We start from the raw sequence: 14,199 nt of genomic DNA, 5'->3' as shown, positions 1-14,199 counted from the left end.
TTTTTGAATAACCCTGTGTTTCTATGTCAGCAATCTGGCCAGCCATCGTCAAAGAAAAGGTCTGTTTCACTTCAACTGGAGCTCAGTTAGTCTGTTCTTGAGAGACTACTATGTCAGTGGTTCTCAAACCTGTTCATGTGAAAAATGATATGTATTTGGCCACGGACCCGCATCTCAAAATATCTAGTTCCAGGGTCCCCCCCAGAAGCAAAATTTGAGTTACAAACATTCGCTTTGAAATATATATATTCAAAGATTTGCACTCATTTTCAAAAATAGCAGATCTACAAGCTCGCAGCGTGCGCCTCGGTGCCACGCTGTGAGCTTGTATATCTGCTATTTTTCACTGGTTAAAGCATTCAATAATTCTAGGCCTAAATGGTTCTTAAAGGGAGGGGAGGGGAAGGGGATAAAAAAAGAAGAAAACAGGATGTTTTTATTTTCCCGTAGAGAAGCCTTTTATTAAAAAGCCAACTCCAACAATGACATGTCTGTATTTTCCGTGTGATTCTGTGCTTTTTTCTCGTTGCATTTAGAAGCGTCTTCTTTGAGAAATAACGACAGAAAAGAGTTGTACGTCACACAGCGCTGAATGTGGAGAGGCAGTCTCTGTTGTCTGCTCACACTGGAAATAAAGATGGGATGTACACTACGTGTGTGTGTTTACTGTGATATATATGTGTGTGTGTGTGTTTGCAGGGGCATCGCACCAAATTCTGGACCCCCGGATACAAGGATTCACTGCGGGCCCCCACACAATTATTTTGATAGCAGATATACAAGCTCACAGCACCGAGTGCACTTTTTCATGTGAAGGATCCCCAAAATGATATGTATTTGGCCTTGGACCTCCATCTTAAAATACTTAGTTCCAGGGACCCCCCCCCCCCCCCCCCCCCCCGCCCCCCAGAAACAACATTTGAGTTAGAAATGTTAGTTTAAAAAATACACATATTCAAACATTTGCCCACATTTTCACAACTTTTCAAAAATAGCAGATCTACAAGCTTACAGCGCGGCACCTGAGGCCACAGTGGCCTTAATGCCCCAGCTAACTGTACCACTTTCTGCTCTCTCTTTCTGGTCAATATGTGTTAACACCAGTGTCTCTTTCTTTTGTTGAGATTCTGAAATCTTAACTCCCGAGTCCCCATCTTTAAACTCAATCCAGTAACTTTAATTGGTGCAGGGCTGAGCATGGATCAGATTGTAAATGTCATCATTTATCTATTTCACTGCAGATTAGGTTATCATCCCTAACCCTTAAATTCAACAAATTGTTTCAATGGACTAAAATCTTGTTTTATTTGATGGCCTTCCTGCCCTGACATTTGGCCTTTGTGCCCTCAAAAAAATGGACAACACCAAATGCCAAAGACTAGTGGCCTTGCCCCTAAAATGACGAAATTCCAGGTCTGGTTACAAGTAACTCACCATGGCAGTAACTTGATCAGATCAAGTTAAAGTTATACCCCTGGAGAAATGTAACTTCAAGTTAAATAGAAAAAGTAACTTGAGTTACTTTTTTTTTCCAGCATAACATTGAGAATGCACATTTGGTGTATGTGAAACAAAATATAATATCCTACAAAAAAAGTCACATGCCAGCAGAAATATGCCTCTCAACTGAGTTTTATGTTTTATTTCAAAAAGGTTGACATTTTCTTGAGTAAACATCTGTGTTCCTAAAATAAAGTTAAATGTAAAGATGTGCTGTTTCAACTCTTCAGTATTCAATACCTGTGGTATTTGCCCCACAGGTTTCTTTTACCTGTTTTGTCTTTCAAATTTTTATGGAGAATGGAAAGTATTTTTGCAGAAACTCGCAAATGTCAAGAAACCACTCCATTCCCATTGAAAAGCAGAATCCAAGCAGAAATGTAAACTTCAAAGTCAGAGAAGGTCATAAAAACAGCTAAAATAGCTGATCTACAAGCTCAATGTTCTGCAAATCCCCTGACAATCTACTGTCTTTGCCACTGGCAGGACCTGACTAGCCTGGCAGGCCATCCTGAGCTCCGTCATCACCAATGTGCTTCCTTTCTGGGTCTGGTGGTCCTCCATCCTGAGCTCCGTCATCACCAATGTGCTTCCTTTCTGGGTCTGGTGGTCCTCCCATCCCGAGCTGCGTCATCACTAATGTGCTTCCTTTCTGGGTCTGGTGGTCCTCCCATCCCGAGCTCCGTCATCACTAATGTGCTTCCTTTCTGGGTCTGGTGGTCCTCCCATCCCGAGCTCCGTCATCACTAATGTGCTTCCTTTCTGGGTCTGGTGGTCCTCCCATCCCGAGCTCCGTCATCACTAATGTGCTTCCTTTCTGGGTCTGGTGGTCCTCCCATCCCGAGCTCCGTCATCACCAATGTGCTTCCTTTCTGGGTCTGGTGGTCCTCCCATCCCGAGCTCCGTCATCACCAATGTGCTTCCTTTCTGGGTCTGGTGGTCCTCCCATCCCGAGCTACGTCATCACCAATGTGCTTCCTTTCTGGGTCTGGTGGTCCTCCCATCCCGAGCTCCGTCATCACCAATGTGCTTCCTTTCTGGGTCTGGTGGTCCTCCCATCCCGAGCTCCGTCATCACCAATGTGCTTCCTTTCTGGGTCTGGTGGTCCTCCCATCCCGAGCTGCGTCATCACCAATGTGCTTCCTTTCTGGGTCTGGTGGTCCTCCCATCCCGAGCTGCGTCATCACCAATGTGCTTCCTTTCTGGGTCTGGTGGTCCTCCCATCCCGAGCTCCGTCATCACCAATGTGCTTCCTTTCTGGGTCTGGTGGTCCTCCCATCCCGAGCTGCGTCATCACCAATGTGCTTCCTTTCTGGGTCTGGTGGTCCTCCCATCCCGAGCTCCGTCATCACCAATGTGCTTCCTTTCTGGGTCTGGTGGTCCTCCCATCCCGAGCTGCGTCATCACCAATGTGCTTCCTTTCTGGGTCTGGTGGTCCTCCCATCCCGAGCTCCGTCATCACCAATGTGCTTCCTTTCTGGGTCTGGTGGTCCTCCCATCCCGAGCTGCGTCATCACCAATGTGCTTCCTTTCTGGGTCTGGTGGTCCTCCCATCCCGAGCTCCGTCATCACCAATGTGCTTCCTTTCTGGGTCTGGTGGTCCTCCCATCCCGAGCTGCGTCATCACCAATGTGCTTCCTTTCTGGGTCTGGTGGTCCTCCCATCCCGAGCTCCGTCATCACCAATGTGCTTCCTTTCTGGGTCTGGTGGTCCTCCCATCCCGAGCTCCGTCATCACCAATGTGCTTCCTTTCTGGGTCTGGTGGTCCTCCCATCCAGTCTCTTTATGAGTACGTCATCACCAATGTGCTTCCTTTCTGGGTCTGGTGTCCCTCCCATCCAGTCTCTTTATTAGAATTTAGTTTCAATTTCCAATCAAAAGGCTGCATTTGGAGCGACTCGCCTCACGGCGACTACTGACTGGACCTGTCAGTGAAAGTGAGTAACTACGTCATCGTGTAATGCGTTGTCTATGGAGAACTCCCAGACTCTGGCTGCTGCGAGGCTAGGACCTGACACCCTCCGAATACGTGAGCAGGCTGGGCTTTTTTTTTTTTTTTTTTTTTTTTTGATATTTTTTTATTTTTATTTCTATTAATCTTTTGGGGAAATTAAAATTATTAAATACAATAAAAGATTCTATAAAAAAAAGTTATTGAAAAAAACAAGGTCTGCTCAGGAGTCACCAGAAAAAAGGACCGTTGTTTTCATTGAATCCATCGTGGTTAAAATGGAGTTTGAAGTTAATAATGGGTTTGTATAGGAAGGTCCTGGAAGGGGGAAAATGGGAGAAAATGAATATCAAATATCTAAATACCGAATGAAGAAATTCAAAAACTGTCCTGGGTGTTCCTAAAACCTGATTAGACCATAAAATGACAAAAGTTTAAGTTTTGTATTAAAGTATAAATACTTTAGTTTGTTGTAGAGTATAAAGTATAAATACTTAAGTATTGATTCATGATCACATTATACTCAGATGTATACTTCATGGTACCACAGTGATGCGTACTGAAATGAGCAGATCTACAGGTTCACAGCGTATCGCTGACACAACACGAGGTGAGCTTGTAGATCTGCTCTTTCCGCTCCATGAAACTGTCATGCAACAGAGTGGCCTGGAACGACCTTTCCATATCCTGTATTTACACACACACAGGGACGTGCTGGCCATTGGGATAAGCGGGACAACTCCCGAACGGCGGTTCATTCCCGGCCGGTCCAGGCCGGCCATTAGGAAAACAAATTTAAATAAAATGTCGGCCTTCGTTCCATTTTGGGGGCTGGGCGGCCAACAAAGTAAATCGTCACTTTCGGGCAGAAACCTTGTATCTCCAAGTTTCAAATGTGTACATTTTTTCGCAAAGCAAAGCCCTGCTTCATCATACAAGGCCGTCGCACAAAAGTAGTGAAAACAGCAGATCTACAAGCACACAACACCTCGCGGTGCGAGGCGTTGTGTGCTTGTAGATCGGCTGTTTTCACTAGTTTAAATCATTTTTAAAATGATGAATACAAAACAAACGGTTTTGGACATACAAGGTTTCCACCCGACAACAACGAAATATAACTCATGCACAGTAATTGGCCCACTGGCTTGTCACTTGTCATGATCTGAAATGACAAATCTTTGAGTAGCAGCAGCGCTATAGAGAGAGATCTCTCTCTATAGCGTGCAATGAGGGCCTCTGCAACTCTTTTTCCTGGGCTGAATCAGGGGCCCAGCACGTCCCTGACACACACAGCTCTGCAGTTTACTGTAAGTCACATGACTTCAGGAACTGTCTCTCCTCCCTCCTCTTCGAGGCAGAGAGAAAGGTTTCTGTTGTTTGTTCTTTGAGTTGTTTTAACAGTAAGAAGAGAGAGACAGACAGATGGCGAACACGACGCACACAGACAGAAGACGGACATTTTGCTGTTAATACGTGTGAACAGAGTGAGTGGAAATGTAATTTATTATGTGTAGAAAGGACTCAATTATGTACTGACAACGCCACCCTCACAAATAGGAGTGAGGGATCCTATAAACACATTAAACATGTACTGTACTGTATATGCCAGTGGTTCTCAACCTGTGGGTCGGGACCCCCAGGGGGGTCCCCAGATGATTAAATTAATGTGCAACATTGTTTTCTCACTCAACAGTAAACAAACCCAACATACAGTTTAAGTGTATAGAGGGTATCTGCACATTTCTACAGTGACAATTTAAGGACTTTTTAATACCTCTAAAATGACTAATTAAACATTGGCCAAATTGTCAAATATTAGGCAGAAATTAGTGAAAATAGCCGATCTACATGCTCACAACGCCTCGCAAAGTGAGGCGTTGTGAGCATGTAGATCTGCTATTTCCACAAAAGAACCATGATATATTCCCTCAACTCTTAGTGCTGGTAGGGTGGGGGGTCCCCAGTTGAAATATGATTATTTGGGGGGCCGCGGCCTGAAAAGGTTGAGACCCACTGGTATATGCTAGACAAGGTAATGAACAAGGTTAGGTTCCCCAGTTAGGTACGGGTTCAGAATGAACAGAACCAGAGGCTGATGTACCAAAAGTGTCACGTTTTATTACAAATAGCAAAAGTATTAAATAGTTAAATTACAGAAGGGAAGAGGCGTTAATCTGCAATATGAAACCTTAAAATGGAACTAAGCCCAAGGGCAAATGAGTAAAGAGCAATGAGGGTATGGGTTGTGAGTTCCAGGGCCTACTGGAGCCTCTAGCTAAATAAACATAGCAAACCAAACAAATCAAATCATAGAAACACGCAAAACTCAAATAAGTAAATACAATAAATAAAGTAATTCGAGTAAATAAAGTAAACCAGATAAACACAGCAAACAAATGAAAGGATGGCCCAGTATGTCTTTGTCACTCCACCCCAATATTGTACATACTGTACATAGCCCGACAGATATTATCCCAATCACTACTACCAGCCTACAGTACATATTTGTGTGCACAAAAACAGTGAATGGTTCTTCTCCTACAAGAGATATAGATGCATCTGGTTACCCTCCATAAAGACATTCATTATAGTTCATTATAAACAATGTACGTTATATTATATGAAATACCAATGCACACATACCCCGTCAATATACTGTATGTATCGCTCTCACTGCATAAACACAGGCTGTGTATCTGGTTAGACAACCTGCCCCGTTCAACCTGGTTAGACCCGGAGGCTCTGTGAGGCACAGCAAACAATTAGGCCATAGTTGACAATGTGTGTTCCAATGTCAAATACCCTCCCAAAAACCCATTTCCCTACCCTGGCTCAGGTAATGTTCAGCATTCCAAATTCCTTTCAAATCAGCAACCTGCCAGTCTGTAAGCAAAATATCAAGTTAGGCATTGACACTAAGGCTTGCCCACCTGCCCCCGGCAGGTAAATAAAATGTCAGGGCAGGAGAAGTTGGCTTTCGGGTTGCCCGACGGGGCAAGTGCTCATTTGAGAGGAGACACAAATGTCTATAAACAGAACACGCAATATCTGTCTAAACACCTGAACGTGGCCAGTGCGCTGTGTCTTCTGGTCTGTGGAATGTAAAATAAGAGCACTATTTACCTATAATGTGCTGTTTTTACTGTTGCTACATTTAAAAATAAAAAATGAAAAGTGTGAACCCATAGACATATTCAATCATAGCTAAAGTATTTGGTATTTGGATTTGGAGGTATTGAGGTATGACATTTTATCGCACAGCCCAGAAAGTAAAGAAATAAGCAAAGAATTGAGCGGTAATTAAAATCGTACCTATCATGTTATAATGGACGATTTACTTTTCGGGCAAGTGGGCATTACCTTCGGGCAAGTAGAACATGACCTGTACTTGCCCGATGGGCAAGTGCCTCTGAGACCTTAGTGTCAACCCCTGAATATCATTCAACTCATTAAAATAATAAAAGTAATACAACCAGTAAGACTCCCTAATCGGGAGATAAGCGACTGTCAGGTCGCATACACAAACTTTAGAAGGCAATGGTAGCCAAACAGGAGGGAATATGGGAAATGGGACAGATCCATGTTGATGACATGACTTTAGAGATATTCTTTACCGCTTTGTGTGATTTAAGGGCAAAATCTGTGTCCAAAAAATGTGTTTTGCTTTTGCGAAAATTGGCCTGATGGTGGTGCTAGAAGAGGGCCATGTGAGAACTCAGGGGTGGAGGTTGTGGTTTGGCAGGCAAGGAGTGCGTGTGCAAAGTTTGGCATGGATAGGGGCAACGGTGGCGGAGATATGAGTAGGGCAAAAGTGTGACGGAGGTTTTGATAGTAACTGCGATCTGACGGTCACAATAAGTGTGTATAATTACACAACATATTACATAAATACTATAAGTGCATAGGCATATACCTGATGATTCTCCATTGTATACTGTATAAATAGTGTATTAGTGGTCACAGCTCCTTTAAGTCCCCTCCTAACTGTCTCCTGTATAAATGTCCTGCCACAACCTCCACCTCTTCATTCTGTATTTCTCCATTAAAATAGGTTTGTGGCTTTTGTTATCGTTCTGTGCGAAACACATTAATAATTGAAGTTACAAATTACTTATACAGTGACGTTGTAGAGAAAGGAGCACTTGTGCTGTCTTGTCAGGTAAAGTGTTTTATAAGGATTGTTGCCTGCTTCTGTATTTCCGCATTAAAAGAGAGAAAGGAGCTCTTTCTTGTGCATGAAAAAACACTCACTTGGAGACGTGTGTGTTTCTGTCTTTTGTCAGAATTAAACAGAGGTTGTCTCCAATTCACACAACGCAGAGAGATAAAGTTACACCCAGGGGCGTCAATTGGGTATGGCAGGGGTATGCAGCTGCCATACCCTGGGTCCAGGGGGGAAAATAAAAGTTACTTTATAAATGTAAATCCATGAATGTCTCTTTGTCTGTCTGTGCTGGTTATTATGTTGTTAAATTACAGTAAAATAACTACAAATGCAAAATTTTAAAAAATTGTCACTTTAACAAGGTATTATAATTATTCCCCACACTTGTATTCTCCCCATCTTGACAAAATGGTACTGTATATTCGCAGGTTCCGCAGGTCAGCTGCACAGGTGCAATTCATTATTGTTAATTGTGACACGTTTACTAACATGACAAGTTTAGCTGCACTTGAACAACCGTTCCAGGCTGCCATATCCAGCCCAAGAAACCGTAGAAAGGAGGAAAAAATAGAATGTACTTCAAATAAATGTATCATGCCTGTTGCTAAGGTATGACTGGTGTCTTCGCGCGCATGCAAGACACCAGTCATGTTGCCATACCTTAGCTTTTTCTGAACTGACGCCACTGAGCACACCAGTGCTGAGAACCAGTGCTTTGTGAGGCATCACTTTCCTCAGGAGAGGAAAGAACCAGTTTGATCTGGTTTAGAACGCTCCTTTGATTTCCTGTAGTTACTACCACACACACACACACACACACACACACACACACACACACACACACACACACACACACACACACACACACACACACACACAGTGAAATCTCGCTTTTTCAACATCCCATCTGTTCCACAACAACGGGAGGGTTGGTGAGGTCAGGGTTAGGGTTTACAGTTTACACATTTAGCAGATGCTTTTAATCCTTACAATAATCAAGTTGGGTTAGGTTGTTTTTAGACCAAGGAAAGTTTTTTATGCAAAACAAATGCTTGCAATGGATTCAGAATCATGACAGACCCCTAGTTAGACCCCTCACATCCTACTTAAAGCAGATGTTTTTCTGGGTATTTTCCTCCTGTATTGAAAGTCAATGGGAGCCCAACTTGACTTGGCCGCTGTGGCGACCCCGAAGGTCGCCGACTCGGGTGCCCTAGCTGAATCATTAGAGCAAGCCCTGGGCTACATCTGTGCAGAATGACCATGTTAGCTCCCTAACGCCCCCGACTAAAGTTGAATTGGATACCAAAGGACCTCAGCCTGCAATCTCCTAATGTTTATACTTAATATACAACTAGCCTACAGCCCCCTGCAGGGGCCTGGCCCCTTTGTGTGTGTGCCTGTTAGTCCCCCTTGGTGTGAAGCAGACAGACTGTGATGTTGCTCTCTCTGGAATTGCCCCCGGACTGGGAGTGCGCTGCTTGGTGACGCCCATTTGTGATGTAAATCGCATCACAGGACAAAGCCGCCTACAGGCCAAAATTTGCAAGCCCTGGGCTACATCTGTGCAGAATGACCATGTTAGCTCCCTAACGCCCCCGACTAAAGTTGAATTGGATACTAAAGGACCTCAGCCTGCAATCTCCTAATGTTTATACTTAATATACAACTAGCCTACAGCCCCCTGCAGGGGCCTGGCCCCTTTGTGTGTGTGCCTGTTAGTCCCCCTTGGTGTGAAGCAGACAGACTGTGATGTTGCTCTCTCTGGAATTGCCCCCGGACTGGGAGTGCGCTGCTTGGTGACGCCCATTTGTGATGTAAATCGCATCACAGGACAAAGCCGCCTACAGGCCAAAATTTGGGAAAATATTTTAAACATTTGGGGATTATGAGAAGTAGAGACACATCTGAAGGTGATAAAGTTGATGTTGGGCAAGGTACATGCGTTATTGATTTTTGTATTATGTTTTTTAGACAATTGAACAACTGCTGAACGTGGAGTTACAGACGGACAAACGGACAAACATACACACTATTTTTTGGTGCGATTCTAATTAAGGTTGTGGGATGTCAATGTTTTGTAAGAAGAATCATTAAATATATAAATGCTGCTACAGTAACACAATAAATAGAAGAATTTATGGATTTGCCCCCCCCCCCCCCCCCCCCCCTCTCTCTGTGTGTGCAGGTCTTGCTCTACCATGAGTGTCTCAGCAGAGGAAGAGGAGTTGGACCCCTCCTCTAAAGACTTCCTGTGTGAGAGGTCTGTCTCTGTCTGTCTTTCTACCATGAAAGAGTTCATTTCCTTGTTGTTGTTCATTGGCTAAGCGCTGTTAACCCATTTAGGCCTAGAATTATTGAATGCTTTAGCCAGTGAAAAATAGCAGATATACAAGCTCACAGCGCGGCACCGAGTGCCACGCTGCGAGCTTGTAGATCTGCTATTTTTGAAAAATCGTGAAAATTTGAATTTTGACCTGATTCTATAAGTGTCTTGAATCCTTCTAAGGTTTTTTGAAGAAAAAAAAACGATGTTTCTGTCAGCAATCTGGCCAGCCATCGTCAAAGAAAAGGTCCTTTTCACTTCAACTGGAGCTCAGTTAGTCTGTTCTTGAGAGACTACTATGTCAGTGGTTCTCAAACCTTTTCATGTGAAGGACCCCCAAAATGATATTTATTTGGCCTCGGACCCCCATCTCAAAATATTTAGTTACAGGGACCCCACAGAAGCAAAATTTGAGTTACAAACGTTCGCTTTAAAAATACATGTATTCAAATATTTGCACACATTTTCACGACTTTTTCAAAAATAGCAGATAGCTCGGTCCCGCGCTGTGAGCTTGTATATCTGCTATTTTTCAATAGTTAAAGCATCCAATAATTTTAGGCCTAAGGAGTAGTTCACCCCCAAAATGATTTTTTTTTCTATTGATTACACACACCATGAAGACTTTCCAAAATATATATTTTTTGTCACAATCCTAAGACAAAAAAAAAAAGAAAAAAAAGAAAAGATTATTAAATCTAGTTTCTCCAACAATGGACAATGGATTCATATGGTGGTCAGACAATGAAACGACTAAGGTCAATGGGACCGCAGTGAAACATTGTGCAGGTACAGATCAAAAACAGATCTGTTCATAAGGATCTTTTTGCTACAAAAGCAAAGGAGGGCAGAACTGGACAGGTAAACCCTTCAGAGAAAGTGCCAAAAAGGAACAATAATATGCTGTAGTAACACTCCATAATCATAGTCAGTGGAAACCACTGACCACAGCCTAGGTTCCACATACAATCGCCATCAGACCTCCAGCTTATAAATCTGCTCACCTCTGATTAAAGTTAGGAGACATTGCAGCCCTTATCATTGTCTAATCACTGGTCATGTATGTCACGTACCGTACATGACCTTTCTATTTCCATTGTTCCACATATCTTGCATCACAACTCATGCAAGGTCTAAGACTTTCTCATCATGATAGAAGATTTCTCATCAAGATATCACCGTAATGGAAAGAAACTATAACTGTCGAAGCTACCCTGGCAAAAAAATAGTTTTGGATTGATAAGGTAGAACTGGTAGAACTTGATCTCCTCCTCACTTCAGCTAACCTCTGACAAGCCAGCAATCTCTACAATAAGCATGTGACACGCACCCACCTCACCTCTGACCCTAAATGGCCCTTTGGCTCATGTAATGTGTGATGGAAGTACTAAAAGTACTGATAAGACCCAAATATTGAAATCCCAAATACAGAATAGACTTTCACCATGTCATATTTAATGCCTGTCTTAACCTCATGGAAGTTTTACGTTTTTCTTCAGAATATGTAACCTGGCATGCCCCATTTTGGGCATGTCATTGAAGGCCAAGTAAATAAATAAATACGTAATGAGAAACATTTCTGAAAATGTGTCGTGCGCTTGTAGATTGGCTTTCAAAACAATGGCTTATTATGTTTTGTTGTGGCTCAGTGGTTAATGCAGACATACTATCATTGTAAAATGTGTAGCACATTGGGATAGAGTTTATTAAGTATTTTTTGTAAAAGAATAAGAAAATGTTGATTGATTTGTGTTGGTTGAAATATTTAATACATTCTCTGTAGTTTGGCTATATTTATAGCCGCATTTGGGCATTGCTTCCAAGATATTTCCACTCATTTGAATCATTCACTGCCTTGTACATGGTACATGGCAACGTAGGCCTACATTTAACTTAGTTTTTAACCACATTTTCTTGCAGCCAACTTTTTTATTATTATTATAATTTTTTTCTTTTTTTTTCGGGAATGGACCGGCCGTTCGGGAGTTGTCCCGCTTTTACCAATGGCCAGCACGTCCCTGTAAAAAAAATTTTTGTCTTAGGAATGGGACAAATACCAAAAAATATATACCGATATATATTATTGAACTTATGTCTCCATGGCGTGAGCAATCAAAAGAAAAAAATACATTTTGAGGGTGAACTACTCCTTTAAGACTACAGCATGATTTATACTTCTTGTACTAAAATATTACTATAATTAATAAAAACCAAGACATAGAGTCTAATAATGGTGTGTCCTCCCTGTCCAATGTTTATCTATCTATTATAAATTCCGTATAGATTATAAATTACGTATAGATTATACATGACTATGTGTGCAGTTTGTGAATGAAGAGCTACAAATCACTATGTGCAGACTGAAGGGCTTTGCACACAGACACGTTTTTTTCGCATGAAAAAAACGGACAATTTCATTTTTTTAAAAGAAAACAATGATTCTCTATGACCTCATGCACACCAGCTCCGAATTTGCCATGCGGCAGGTGGCTGCGGCCGTGCGTTTTTTCCAGATCGAACCCAGCGCATGCGGTAAAAACTCATTGACTCCTTTTATGATCCCTTGTCAGATCTGCAGTGTGGATTCCACACAGCCTTGCACACCAAATTCAATGCGTTTTAATCATGCAGCAAACGGAAAGAAACGCACCGATCCTGTGTGCAAAGACCTTGGCTGTCTGCATGTTTTTGTTGCTGCAACGTCCCAAAACCTTTCACTGTTATACTAAACAGATACAAATAATAATGAGTAAACTGACATTTTTATTCACATGATAACTGTATAAACATTTATTGTGATTCCAGAAGTGTTGACCACAGAGCAGAGTCTCCAACAGCCAGCTGTGTGTCTATGAAGAGTGACTGGTCTAAACATCATCCTCCAGAATTTAATGAACCTGGACCTCCAGACACACAGTATGTCAATCCTCCTATTATACTTTATATTATACCAGTAAGACTCCATAAATCGGGAGATAAGCAACCATCAGGTCGCATACACAAACTTTGGAAGGCAATGGTAGCCAATCAGGAGGGAATATGGGAAATGGGACAGATCCATGTTGATGACATGACTGTAGAGATACTGTGTACCGCTTTGCGTGATTTTTGGGAAATATCTGTAGGAGCAGTGTGCAAAAATGTGTCTTGCAAAAATCGGCCAGATGGTGGCACTAGATGGGACATATGCATTTTGATGACTTGACTGTAGAGATACTGTGCACCGGTTTGCGTGATTTTAGGGCAACATTTGTAGGAGCAGTGTCCAAAAATGTGTTTTGCAAGAATCTACCTCATGGTGGCGCTAGAAGAGGGCCATGTGAGAAATGTGAGGTTGTGGTTTGGCAGCCAAGGAGTGTGTGTGCAAAGTTTGGCATGGATCGGAGCAACAGTGGCGGAGATATGAGTAAGGCAAAAGTGTGACATGTAAACTGATTTTTTTATTCACATGATAACTGTATAAACATGTATTGTGATTCCAGAAGTGTTGACCACAGAGCAGAGTCTCCAACAGCCAGCTGTGTGTCTATGAAGAGTGACTGGTCTAAACATCATCCTCCAGAATTTAATGAACCTGGACCCCCTGACACACAGTATGTCAATCCTCCTAATATACTTTATACTGCCCGTATTGGCCCGAATATAGGACGGCTTAAGAAGATATTTTTCAAATATCATTTTGGGAAAAAAATATGTTGAAGACAAAATAAGGTTATTTGTAAAAAAAAGAAAAAAAAAAAAAAACGTTTTTATTGTGATTATTATAGAAAAGCTCATACAGAGATAACATTCTGCTGTATTGTATTGCATTAACCACCAAAGTCAAGTTCTCTTCAAGAACAACATTCACAATTCAGACTGTGAAAAACTAATTCTAGACTGCAACACAATGCCTATATGAGACTATCTTTCCACAGTGTTGTGAAGCTGAACTAGAGAAGGGAGCGCTTGATTTTCTCTCAAATCCTGCCGTGCGGGTGCTTCTAAGCACCGCCCACAGGACGGTGACTGAATGGCTCCGGGCGGGGCTTGTAAAGGCAACAAGCGCCCCCTATTCTCCAGGCACCACTCGGCTGTTTAGCTGACTGTAGGTTGCTATGCTAGCGGTTTTGATGTGATGTTCACCCACATAGCAGCTAAATCTGGATGAAAATAAACATGTGTATTGATTGAATATGGTTCTTAACATGAGACTGATCTAACACTTAAGTATTGTTTCCCTATCTTTTGGCAAAAAAAATGATGTGACTTTATGAA

General features: G+C 42.3%; 1 long non-coding RNA gene across 1 annotated transcript; it reads left to right on the top strand.

The window, feature by feature from the left end:
* The first annotated feature begins 4,810 nt into the window (after window positions 1-4,810).
* Window positions 4,811-13,540, top strand: LOC308280897. The gene is made up of 4 exons (XR_013961791.1): window positions 4,811-4,935; window positions 9,805-9,879; window positions 12,748-12,858; window positions 13,425-13,540. It is a non-coding gene; the product is annotated as an uncharacterized lncRNA (long non-coding RNA).
* Window positions 13,541-14,199: the final 659 nt, after the last annotated feature.

Source organism: Nannobrachium achirus (genome assembly GCF_963921795.1).
Source record: "Nannobrachium achirus genome assembly, contig: SCAFFOLD_293, whole genome shotgun sequence".
Classification (NCBI taxonomy): domain Eukaryota; kingdom Metazoa; phylum Chordata; class Actinopteri; order Myctophiformes; family Myctophidae; genus Nannobrachium; species Nannobrachium achirus.
Note: the sequence above shows the minus strand (reverse complement) of the source record. Positions and strands in the feature narration are given on the sequence as shown.